An 11,390-nucleotide genomic window follows, 5' to 3' on the forward strand; every position below is an offset into this window, starting at 1 on the left:
TGAAGGTTTAATTCCTTTCGAGAATAGACAGATATAACTGTCGAAACCATTTTTTAATCGGGTTTTGGAAAATGGGTATCGACTTTAAAAAAATGAAAACGGGAGTCGCCACCAATCTTTTTAGGTGTGATTGGATCACCTAATAAAATGTTTTGTTTTAAAACATTAATTTTGGTCTACGAAAATCGAGAAAACGGAGTCAGGAGTCGGTTACGTGCGAGGAAGGGTTAGCATCCTCGTATCGCCCAATATTTGCACCTAATTGATTATCAAGTGTCTTTAATGTCAGAAATTTAAAAATTTTAAGATGCAGTCCTCTTTTAATATTTTTGATTTTGAAAATTAGGGTTCACTTGTATCAAATAAATCAAAATATTACATCCAATAAGTTAGGACATAATATTTTTAAGATATCTGACACTAAGTTAGCCTTGTTGGAAATCCCTATCTCGAAACAACGAAATGCCATATCTAGTAACTTAGGACACAACGTCTTGAAGTTCCGAGACAGTTGCTTGCACTTAGAAAACCTTAAAAACTTAGAAGGGTGCTTGACTATTCGAACTCAACGAGAAAAGTTGCAACTCAATAAGTTAGGGCACTACTTTTCTCGAAATTTCCAAACACCAAATATTGCCTTTATTTTTGAAAACTTTAAAGTCTCGTTTTTTAGATCGATGCATGAAGGAGCATATTAACATAACATACGGGATAACATGTTATAGTAATAGGTAAATAAAAGCACAATAGCATAAATATCATACATTAACTAGCATATACATATAAGAAACATGGCAAATTTTAAATAAGTAAAATATACATAAAACACGATATATATTTAAGAAGAATAGGTAAAAACACATAAACATGTAATTCATCGTATAGTTAAACATATTGATAATAAAAATGATGCATGATATACAATTTGACACATATATATAATACAATAAAATAATAATAATGTCAAGCACTCAACATTTAATAAAATTATGAGACCAACATCTAATGTATTGACATAATATAAAGAAAGGTTCAATTATTATATTAAAATATAAAATAAAGTGAGCAATTATTGATAAAAATACCTAAAATATAAATAAAAATGTTTAAAATAAGTTATATATAATAATATAATATGAATAAAATATAAGGAAATATAATATAAAATAATAAAAATATAATAAGTAATTTGCATATAAAATATAGTAAAATAAATAGTATAAAAATAAAATAAATAATATATAAAAATATAAGAAAGATAGATATTATAAGGAATATTAAATAATAAAATATAGTATGTAATAAAAATTCATAAATAATTATAATGAAATATAATATGGTATCGTATATTATAAAATAAATAGGATATGAGTAATTTTCATAAGAATTTTATAAAATAAATAATGTACATATATAAAATATATAAATAAAGAAAAGGTGTAATATATATAAATGGAATATGAATACTATTATAAATAAGGATATTATATACTAATATTTATTAATATTTTTTAAATTTATTTGGTATTTACAAATTTAGTAAATAGTAATATAATTTTATAAAAATATATAAAGAAATATATAAAATAAAATATATAATATAATATAATTTATAGATAAAATATATGATAAAATAATGTCTTGGATAATAACAATAATATATAACTAATATTTATAAAAATATATAAAGTATTTAAAGTAAATTAAAATATAAAAAGGATTAAAATTGAATTTAATTAGAAAATCTAAGGTTAATCTGCAAAATAGTAAAAATTCTGGGCCTGGTTCCAAATGCGCGTTAAATTCAGAGGACGCACTAGGCAATTAGCCCTAATCCTAAAAAACGACGTTGTTTCCCAGAATAAATTCTACTGCCCATTGGGACTAAATTGAATTAAATGTAAGAAGTTAGGCCCAATTTGAATAAACATAAAATGAAATTGTAAATATTAAAAAGGAGGAAGGATCAATTGGGCAATTTACCCATTTCACAAAAACACGCGGATCCTCCTCGGGTAATCGGGTCATCACGCGGATCCTCTTTGTTGAAACGATGCCGTTTTAGTGCTTATCAAGCTAAGCCAAAACGACACCGTTTTCGTAGGACTATAAATGTTAAAACCTTAACCCAAAATTCACATTTTAGTACCCCACTTTAAAAAAAAAAACTTGAAAATTCTCTGAAAAGGAGAGAAGGGGTAGTCCGGCCTTCGGTCTCCGACTACAGTGCAATGCCTGTACACGCGCCTTACGCACCGTCATACGCGGTGCTCTGAGGGTTTAAAAACCTTCGTCCTTCCACAGGTAACTCATTTTCTTTTAGATATTACTATTTTAAAAAAAAACAGTTTGTATATTCGTCTAAGAAAAGAGAAAAGAAACGAAATATGAGATAAAAAAAATCACCTTCGTTTCTTGTGAAATATTCTGATATATTATTGCAAAATATTTGATGTACAATATCTTTGTGGTATTTTTCTCTCTGTATGTGTGTACCGTAAGTACTTTTTTACAAATTTGAAGAAAGGCTTTATAGCCTTAGACTGTTATGGTTTAGGAAAGAAATCAAAGATTTCTTTCCATGTTTGCCTTGGATTTCTGTCGTTGTCTCCTTTTTTTTTTGCAGGTAATCCACGAGAATCTCGCTCGATCACTGATGTCTGCGCGCTGATGGAGCCAACGCCGGATTCTGGCGTGACTTGCGCGTCGATGGTGGTGTAACATCTGATCACGACGCGCTTGGTGGCGACGATTGGGCCATTGAATTTGCGCGAGATGAAAGGTCACGTCGCTTAAAGTGCCCGAAGCTTCCAGAATTTCATTGCAGCGCTGAGTTCTCAGGAAACCCTAGAGTTTCCTTGCCTGTTCTTTTGTAGATTTGGGCCTTTTGGGCCCCGTGTAAACCTGGGTCCAGGTGTTGGGTTATTTTTGGGGTATAAATGGGTCCAGTAAACTTAAGTGGTTTGGATTTAGGCTTTAGCACTGTAAACGGACTGTTTATAAAATAACTAGACTTTGTTATTTTTTTATTTTTTATTTTAGTTTAAGGCCCGGGCGAATTTGGGCTATTACAGCTGCCCCTCTTTGCTCATTGCTGTGTAACAGGAATCGAGCAAAGACTCATAGAAAGGCCAAATTTGCCTGGCCTTATCGGTTCATGGTCCTCAAGACTGTCATGTTGATATCTTCAATTTGCTCTCCATCGAACAAAAATGCCAAATCTGCTTCTTTGATTTGTTTTCTGACAATACAGAAATGCCAAATCATCTTAGGTCTGCTTCAGCCAAATCAGCTATGTCTTCGATTTGTTCCTTGTAAGCACAAGGATGCCAAACCATCTTGGATCTTGCTTCAGTATAAACATTTGAAGGCCAGATCTGCTATGTGTCTGCTCTCCATCGAATATGGAGACCCCAAACTTCGATTTGTTCTCTGACAATACAGAGATGCCAAATCATCTTAGATTTGCTTCATCGTAAGCACGTGAAAGCCAAATCAGCTATGTCTTCGATTTGTTCTTTGTAAGCATAAAGATGCCAAATCATCTTGGATCTTGCTTCAGTATAAACATCTGAAGGCCAGATTTGCTATGTGTCTGCTCTCCGTCGAATATGGAGAACCCAATCTTCGATTTGGTCTCTGACAATACAAAGATGCCAAATCATCTTAGATTTGCTTCATCGTAAGCACGTGAAAGCCAAATCTGCTATGATTTCGATTTGTTCCTTGTAAACACAAGGATGCCAAATCATCTTGGATCTGCTTCAGTCTAATCATCTGAAGGCCAGATCTGCTATGTGTCTACTCTCCGTCGAGTATGGAGACGTCAAACTTCGATTTGTTCTCTGACAATACAGAGATGCCAAATCATCTTAGATTTGCTTCATCGTAAGCACGTGAAATCCAAATTAGCTATGTCTTCGATTTGTTCCTTGTAAGCACAATGATGCCAACCCATCTTGGATCTTGCCTCAGCCAGATCTGCTATGCTGCGGCCTATTACCCTACTGCTTAGGGGATTAAGGCACGTCATTTTTGATAACCTGTAGAATGATTATGCCTGAGGATTAGGATGCCATGATCGAAGTGAGTCAAATGTTCCTAATTAAACATGTTATGATGAAAAATGTTGTGAACATGACCCCTATCTTAGACGTCACCACTCATTCCTTCATTTGTCTTTTCTTTTCTCAAAATATTATTCTTGCTCAGCCTATAGACCTGTACCCTTCCTCCAATGCTACGATCCACTGAGGATGTCTGTAAGATAATCTTTCCTTAGAATTGAATCGTTGGCTTTGTCCATTTTCCTTTTGGACTGGAAGAAAGAAATTCCTCGAGTTCCTTCATCCCTTACTTATGTGAATTTCTCGAACAATTGTCCTGTTTTAGTTTCTTGTATTATCTAGAAATTCCAAAGTAATGCGCAAAACTTTATTTGTGAACATATTTAGTTCATCTATCATTATTTCAATGTAACATACTTAAAGAATAATGGAAGATAAATAAATCTCTAAGAATAATTAGATTTGAATGAATTATCGAAAAATATACAAAGGAAATTAATCTGAAAGCCTATCTTTGAGAAGAGAGAAAAAATCTAAAGATAGCAAACAGGCCAAAAATTAGATGCTCTAGATATCGCCGTTTGAGCGCTTATACATCAACTTCATGAAGGCATGTGTTTAGAAGATTCAAAGTACTCTGTCGATGCCCCAGTATGCAACGTTCTTCGTTCTTTGTTGAGCAAGATTACCGGATGCTTCAAAATTTGAGTCGCCCTTTCAGGTTTTCAACTCAAAACCCTTTTGGTCACAAGGTGCCCTTTGCGGGTTTTCACCTTGGCCTCTCCATTTTTCTCTTTTTATTTTTTTTTTTTTGAAATCTCAAAGCGCCCTTTGCGGGTTTTCACCTTGGATTCTCTTCTCCTTTAGACAAAGTATTTTTTAACTGAGTCTGAGTTCACTGGGTTGGGTAAACTTTTCCCATCCATTTCCATTAAGATCAATACCGCCAGAGAAAGCTTTCTTCACGACATACGGCCCCTCCCAATTCGGCATCCATTTCCCCCTAAAGTCCTTTTGAATAGGAAGGATCTTTTTCAGTACAAGGTCTCCCTCGTGGAACTCTCTTGGTCGAACTTTCTTGTCATAAGCTCGCATCATTCGCTTCCGATACATCTGACCATGTCGAATGGCTCTTAGCCTCTTTTCCTCAATCAAGTTCAACTGGTCATATCGGGATTGAACCCATTCAGCTTCATCTAATCTTATCTCCGTCAAAATTCGAAGAGAAGGTATTTCTACTTCAATAGGTAACACTGCTTCCATCCCATAAACTAACGAGAATAGGGTTTCCCCAGTAGAGGTTCTGACAGATGTTCGATAGGCCAGGAGTGCAAACGGTAACTTCTCATGTCAATCTCTATAGGTCTCAGTCATCTTCCCCACTATTTTCTTAATGTTCTTATTGGTGGCCTCCACTGCCCCATTCATTTTTGGACGATAGGGAGAAGAATTGTGATGCTTGATCTTGAACTGGTCGCAAACCTCTGCTATCATTTTGTTGTTCAAGTTCAATGCATTGTCGGATATGATCTTCTCAGGCATTCCATACCAACAAATGATCTCCTTCTTCAAGAATCGACTCACAGCTGACTTAGTAACATTCGCATAAGAAGCGGCCTCTACCCATTTTGTAAAGTAGTCAATTACCACGAAGATAAACCGATGTCCATTCGAAGCTTTCGGTGATATTGGTCTAATGACATCCATGCCCCACATGGAGAATGGCCATGGAGAAGTCATAACATTCAAAGGAGAAGGTGGTATATGAATTTTGTCCCCATAAATCTGACACTTATGGCATTTCTTGGTACAGTTGATACAGTCCCCTTCCATAGTGGCCCAATAATAGCCAAACATCATAATTTGCCTTGCCATCGTGAACCCATTTGCATGCGTCCCACATACACCTTCATGAACTTCTTCTAAAATTAGCTTAGCTTCCACAGCATCGACGCATCTCAAAAGTACTTGGTCTTTCCTTCTCTTATATAGGATATCCCCGTCCAAGACATAGTCGCAAGCTAACCTTCTCAAAGTTCGTTTTTCATTTTCATTGGCCTGTTCAGGGTATTTACGATCTCTCACATATTGTAATATATCCTGATACCAAGGGTTATCATCCTTTTCTTCCTTCTCAATATTACAACAATGAGCTGGAGCCTCGTAGACACTTATTTGAATTGGTCTCATCTCTTCTTCTTTATTCGCCTTAATCATTGAGGCCAAGGTTGCTAAAGCATCTGCCATCTGATTTTCGTCTCGTGGGAGATAATTGAAGGTGATGTCATCGAACTCCTTAAGTAACCTTAAATTTATCTTTCGATAATTGATCAATTTAGGGTCCCTTGTCTCCCATTCACCTCTAAGCTGATAAATTACCAACGCAGAATCTCCATATACTTCTAGGGTTTTTATACCTCGCTCTATAGTTGCTTGAAGTCCCATGATGCATGCTTCATACTCAGCCATATTATTTGTGCAATCAAAGTCCAACTTGCACGTGACGGGTAATGATCGCCATTCGGGGATACCAAGACTGCCCCAATTCCATTTTCGACTGCATTAGAAGCCTCATCAAAATTTAGCTTCCAAGGAGAATCTTCGGTCGTCGCTATACACATTAACTCATCATTTGGAAAATCAAAGTTCAATGGCTCATAATCCTCTAGAGCCCTACTGGCCAAGAAGTCTGCTACCGCACTTCCTTTTATAGCCTTCTGACTTATGTAGACTATATCAAACTCTAAAAGAAAAATTTTTCATCTCGCCATTCTCCCATTTAGAGCCGTTGACTCCATCATGTATTTCAATGGATCAAGCTTTGAGATGAGGCAAGTGGTATGGTATAGCATGTACTATCTTAATCTCCGAGTTGTCTAAATCAGCGCACAGCACAACTTTTCAATTGGTGGATATCTCATTTCATAGTCAGTGAATTTCTTACTGAGATAATAAATTGCCTTCTCCTTTTTCCCTAATTCGTCATGCTGACCAAGCACACATCCCATAGAATTACTGAACACTGACAAGTACAGTATTAATGGTTTATCTGGGCTAGGTGGAGATAATACCGGAGCATTCAACAAATACTGCTTGACCTTTTCAAAAGTGTTCTGGCACTCCTCATCCCAAGTACCTTGATTGTGCTTTCTGAGGAGGCGAAAGATAGGATCACATTTCTCAGTTAGTTGTGAAATGAACCGAGCGATCTAATTCAACCTTCCTAAGAATCCTCGAACTTCTTTTTGAGTTTGTGGTGGAGGCAATTCTCGTATTGCTCTGACTTTGTCTGAATCAAATTCTATTCCCTTTTCACTGACTACGAAACCCAATAGCTTTCCCGATCTAGCTCCGAAGGTGCACTTTACCGGATTGAGCCTCAACCAAAACTTTCTCAACCTCAAGAATAGTCTTCTCAAAACTTCAATATGCTCTTTCTCTGTTCGGGACTTAGCAATCATGTCATCAACATATACTTCAATGACCCTATGCATCATGTCATGAAACAAGTTCACCATGGCCCGCTGGTAAGTTGCCACTGCGTTCTTGAATCCAAACGGCATTACTTTGTATCAAAAAGTGCCCCACAAGGTTATGAAGGTGGTTTTATCCATGTCCTCTAGATGCAGTTTATCTGATTGTACCCCGAGAAACCATCCATAAAGGAAAACAATGAATGTCCCGCCGTGTTGTCTACCAAAGTGTCGATGTGCGGCAAAGGAATGTTGTCTTTTGGGCTAGCTTTATTCAGATCTCTATAATCAACACACATTTGTACCTTCCTATCCTTCTTAGGGACCGGCACAATATTAGCTACCCATTCGGAGTACTTGAACTCTTGTAAGAACCCTGCATCGAACTGCTTCTTAACCTCATCTTTTATTTTTAGAACAATGTCTGGCCGCATTCTCCGCAACTTCTGTTGGACTGGTTTGCAATCCTGTCTTATCGGAAGACGATGTACTACAATGCTGGTACTCAATCAGGGCATATCCTGATATGACCATGTGAAGATATCCTTGAACTCTCGAGGCAATTCAACCAGACCATGCCTTGTGTCCTTAGTAATCAGTGTTCCAATTTTCAACTCCTTCCCTTCCTTTAGGGCTACATTTTCTATTGCCTCTTTCTCATGCGGTATAATTCTTTTTTCCTCCTGTTTTACCATTCTTAACAGATCAGGAGACACATCACAATCTTGAACATCTTCAAAATCCTGAGATTCCTCTAAACACATGTCTTACCTGCAAAAGAAATCAGGAGTTGCAGTATCAGTGCTCATATCATTGATATCTAGGGACCTGTGGGGGTATGAAAGAATAAATGAATCTAAGAATGATTGTTTATATGCTATGAATGAAAGAATGAGAATTGCAAAAGTTTAACGAAATATTGATTGATAAAAAGAAACCATATTCGTCCAAATTGATAATAAAGTTATGTTTTATTAAAATAATAATAATAGATGATCATAAGCCTTTTTCAAAAACGTAATCTTACTACTCCTAGGCCCTAGAGTAACAGACATGTTTCGAGAATTACTCTGAAAAATTCCTAAAGACTACGAAAGGTCCTCCATGATCCAATTGTTCGAGAGCTCCCGGTTCGAAAGGCGAATGCCCTCGAGGCTTCCTTGCTCCAATCCCTCATTGTGTACAGCATTAATCTGATGACTTTCTTCTACCAGTAACCCTCCTGACTTTTCAGGATGACTTAAAGTATTTGGATATAGATGGGAATGTCATTGGTTCCCACTCCACTTTTCCTCTGTTCAAACGCGCCTTTCTTCTCGCTTGGCGCTTCTCAATCTCTTGCCTTCAGTGCTTATGGTCTAGCTTGAAGCCCAAACCAAAGCGATCTTTCTTCTCAATCAGTTTTGGAATTTGAACTCCTCCATGCAACTGTCTTCCTAGTCCTTTTCCTGGCAATGCTCCTTTCCCCATCATCATTTGTAGGGCCATCCTTGTGGCTCTAGACATTTTGGGTACCGGCACCTCACTTCCTTCCAAAATGAAAGTTGCATTAATGATTTCTAAAGAGTGGAAAGAACACTCAATAGCCTCTTCATTTACCTCGACATAAGGGGCCTTGCTAGTGACTGCTGCTATAATGTCCTCCTCCGCGTTGATGGTTATTAACCGTCCATCTGTCACTAACTTCAATTTTTGGGGCAATAAGGAGGGCACCGCTCCTACCGAGTGTATCCATGGTCTCCCCAATAAACAACTATAGGAGCGCTTGATATCCATTACCAAGAAATCAACTTCATATGTATTTGGCCTAATTTCCAAAGGGATTTCAATTCGTCCCATCACTTTCCTTTCGGTTCCATCGAAGGCTCTTACCACATTGTGACATGTTTTCATATGCGAACTGTCAATGGGTAATCTGTTCAATGTGGATAATGGAAGGACATTCAAAGCTGACCCGTTATCAATGAGTACACTTGGAAGCGTGTATCCCTTGCACCGAGTAGTGATGTGCAAGGCCTTGGTCGACCCTATGCCCCCAGGTGGAATTTCATCATCATTGAAGTAGATGAAATTGTCAGCACTGATGTTATTCACCAACCGATCCAACTTGTTAACGGATATGTCATGGGTGACATATGTTTCGTTAAGTACCTTCAACAATGCATCCCGATGTACCTCAGAACTCAGAAGTAGGGCTAATACTGATATACGCGCTGGCTACCTACGCAACTGCTCGACCACACAATACTCGCTATGCTTAAGGAACTTTAGAAACTCCTTAGCCTCTTCCTCCTTTACCGGCTTCTTGACAGGCACTTTAACCTCTTTCCTCCTCTCAACATCAGCATCCTTTGTTCTCGTGGACTCCATTCTAATGCCCCCTTCATCATAACGCTTCCCACTTCGTGTATGGGAACATTCATTTTTCACGCCCCTAGACGCACTAATTATACTCTCCCCCTCAGGTACTGTTACACTGCAGTCATAGCTCCATGGCACCCTCTTGTCATCCTTGTAAGAGAAAGGATTTGGTTTATTAATGACGACCTTGGGCCCAGTTTGCACCCCCACTTCATTATTCCCCGGCTAGGAAATAATAATTCTTGGTCGACTGGTTCCTTGTCGTTCATTTTCCAGCACACATATTTTTCTTTTGCAAGAACTCCCCTCAAAAATCTGTAGCTCTTTGTTAACCACAAAACCTTGCACCATGGCCTTGAACTCTTCACAATTTTGGATCACATGACCCACCTCTCAATGGAATTCACAATAGTCCCCTATTCTTTCTCTACCTTTTCCAGAGGTCAACATACTTCTCTTCACCATCTCCTCCCATATTACTTTCATGGGTGTCTTCACCTTAGCAATATCTTCCTTGATTCTTCCTTCCCTAGTTTCATCAAAGGCATTCACTCCTTGATTGCCATGATCTGGTAACAGTTTTCAGCATTAGGGGTACTGTCGAATTTCACAACCCCCATCTTGATAAGCCTCTCCACGGCCCTCTTGAATCCGGTGCAGTTTTTAATCGAATGCCCCGGTATTCTCGCATGATATTCGCATTTAGCATTTGCATCATACCATTTGGGGTACGGTGGCTGTAGCGGTTTCAGGTGAAATTGAGCAATAGCATGTGTATCGTATAAGCTTTGATAAAGCTCACGATACGTCACAGGGATAGGCGTGAATTGCATCCTTTCCGAATTCTATCTTATACCTGATTCTTGTCTTTGAGTACTTTGTTGCTCGACCGTAGCTGCTTTGGGTTGACAAACTGTGATTGTCCTCGAGTTGAGACTATTCATGTCATTCACCTCGTTGTCCTTTCTCCTTGGGGCCGATCTTTTAGCCGTTTCCCCCTCAATTTTACCGCCCCTTATGGTGTTCTCAATCATCTCTCCTACCATAACTATATCCACGAAACTTTTCGTGGTGCTTCCAATCATGTGAGTGATGAACGGCGCTTTCAAAGTGTTGATAAACAACATGGTGGTCTCATTTTCTAACAGTGGTGGTTGTACTTGTAACACCCCTATCCCGTATCCGTCGCCGGAATAGGTAAAGGGGCATTACCGGACTTGAAATTCATATCAGAACAGTAAAAATTTCGAATATTTTTATTTTTTATTTTTTATAAAGAACATTCCTTTAGGTAAATACTAAAGACAGTCAGGGATACAATTTAAACTTCTATAAGTACACATTCAAAAGATGCCATTTTCGCATGGCTTATATACATTAACCAAAATATTCTTCGGCCACTGGTCTATTCTTTACATGCCATAAAATAATTCAAAACATAACAGTCACAAGCAGTGGATAGTGATAGTGTGACTAGTTGCTGACGATC

This window comes from Gossypium arboreum, chromosome 9 (genome assembly GCF_025698485.1).
Source record: "Gossypium arboreum isolate Shixiya-1 chromosome 9, ASM2569848v2, whole genome shotgun sequence".
In the NCBI taxonomy this organism is placed as follows: Eukaryota; Viridiplantae; Streptophyta; class Magnoliopsida; order Malvales; family Malvaceae; genus Gossypium; species Gossypium arboreum.